Source organism: Colias philodice, chromosome 18 (genome assembly GCF_061535455.1).
Source record: "Colias philodice isolate Cphi_HAF_F1 chromosome 18, ilColPhil1 Martin Lab GWU primary, whole genome shotgun sequence".
Classification (NCBI taxonomy): Eukaryota; Metazoa; Arthropoda; class Insecta; order Lepidoptera; family Pieridae; genus Colias; species Colias philodice.
The window spans coordinates 8,442,067-8,444,369 of NC_143103.1; the positions used below are offsets into that span (position 1 = coordinate 8,442,067).

General features: G+C 32.9%; 1 long non-coding RNA gene across 1 annotated transcript; it reads right to left on the minus strand.

The window, feature by feature from the left end:
* Nucleotides 1–911: 911 nt before the first annotated feature.
* Nucleotides 912–2,094, minus strand: LOC149480653 (uncharacterized). Its single transcript, XR_016317060.1, has 3 exons — nucleotides 1,848–2,094; nucleotides 1,660–1,721; nucleotides 912–1,585 (listed from the first exon to the last, which is right to left on the minus strand). It is a non-coding gene; the product is annotated as an uncharacterized LOC149480653 (long non-coding RNA).
* Between the last annotated feature and the right edge of the window lie 209 nt (nucleotides 2,095–2,303).

Below are 2,303 nucleotides of genomic sequence, written 5' to 3' on the forward strand. Positions count from 1 at the left end.
ATTTGTTCAAATGTTGTTCACAAGTTATAAGGACGCGACGCTATACTATAAGGAAAGTACAACACATTCGCCAGTTACACTGGCATGCAAACATAATTTCACAGCTCCTTCCATTATACTAAAACCTTCTTCTTTAAGACGATACACAAAAAAAAATCTACTGCTTGGCGGGCGGAGTCTAATAGCTCGCTATCGCGAACGCGGGTGTGCGCGAAGTCATTCTTGCAAACTCGCCGCGCTGCCGCTGGCCGACTCGGGACAAACATGTATGGAGTCGTCATACAGTTATAATATTCTTATACATATATTTAATTGTTGATTTATTGGTTTTATTTTCTTGCTTATAAACAAATAATCTTCTGTTTAACAACTACTTAGACATTATTAATAATTATTATTATTTCGTAATGTTTACTTTATTACAAAATAATACAGGTTATAAATAATCTTTAAAATAACAAAAAATATTGTTACTCTGAAAAAATGAAATGGTACTCAATAACGCGGACTACTGAATGGATTTAGATAGAATTTGATGCTGACGTAGATATTACATCATGCCCAGAAATGAAAGGTAATATTTCTGAAAGAAGTTATAAACCCTAATTCTTCTCAGTCAAAGTCAAGAGTGGAAGATATCACTAATACAGTAAAACTGATGCGAAACTTTGGATGTTATTTTGTATATTTTTTTGTTAGTTGTTACTTAATCACGTCAAGACTACATTACCAATTTTGATAAAATATAGCTAATTGCCTGGATTTACACATAGGATACTTTTTATCCGAACTGAACACTTCTGTGGGATAAGACAAGATTCACGATATAATCTAATTCCACGCGGGCAAAGCCGCGGTCGGAATGATATTTTTTTAAATAAAAAAATTGTTTAAAAAAAACACAAAATATATTGACGCATGTATTTATTTTTTGCACTCTATTATAATTGTAATTATTCATTACAAATAATCAAAATAAAATAGCCAGAACAAAGTTAGGCCCTGGTAGGGTAGGTAGGCAGGTACAGCAATGTGAGACGAACACTGGCTTATTTATACCAATAATAATGTATTATAAACATTAAATTAAGTTTACTTTCTAACAACAAAAATACATAATATTAGCTAATGTGAAAGCGAATCAACCAATCATCCCACAAAAATGAAATGTGCACACAAATATTCATCCAAATCGGTTCATGTCATTAGGAGGAGTGACTGCAGCGCCATCTTCCGGGCCCAATTGTGTTTCCAGATCACCCAGGAACTCAATTTAATATACATACTTACACAAAATTTTTCGAAATGAAAACTCACATTACTATGTAAATATGAATATAAACCTGTTTTATTACTAAGCAATTTCCCGCACAGGTGTAGTAAGTATAAATGAAATAAATATCAACATCAAATTCTTTATACAACATACTTATCTACCACCTTCTAAGAAATGTAATTCTTGAAATTATTTCGTATTTTTTTAAATATAATACTACTCCAATGAGCTCCTGTTCCATATTATGTCCGCCATACTTCCACTAAGTTCACCATGATTTTTTATTTCTTTGCACTTTGTTGCTTTTTGCTAAAAATGGAATCATGCGATAAAACCAGTAGAGCTTTGATAACATACATTTTTGACTGAATAAAGGTACTTACGAAGGAGTGGATTCACATTGTGAACAATCAGTGGGTTTATTTTCCTTCTGGATTCCGGATTTCTGAACAGATTATTTATGCTATAAATGAAAAAATCTTACACATTCGTTATGTACTTAAAACAGGGGTACATATCAAACATCGTCTATAATACAATTATCATCAAATTTAAAATAAAACCAACTTACTTCATTAATTTGTTCCAATTGTAAGCATTCTTTTTCCTCCAACCTTTATGTTTCTTCTTCTTATTTTCTTTATTGTCCCCATTTGTCTTATCGTGTTGTCACCCTTTTTTACGATTGCGCGAGCGACACAAGTTCCCCGTGTGACGGCCGTAGCGGGAATGACTCGTGCAGCGATCGGGGTAGGAAGGTACAGGGCGGCTCTCGCTATATTGGCTGGTCGCGCGCTAATTTCAAGTATTTCTTGTTTATTTCAAAACCATCGCATATTTCAACATTCTAACACGGTAGACGTATAGGTTGTATATTTTATAGTTAATATCCAAAGAGTCGTAACTTTAAGTTTGTTATTTTGAAGATGCCAGAGATTAAAAAAAAATAACAATGCTAACTTTGTATTTTTTTTCTATCGAGAAAATATCATGGAATCATGTTTCTAAAACGGTAGACGTATTGTGT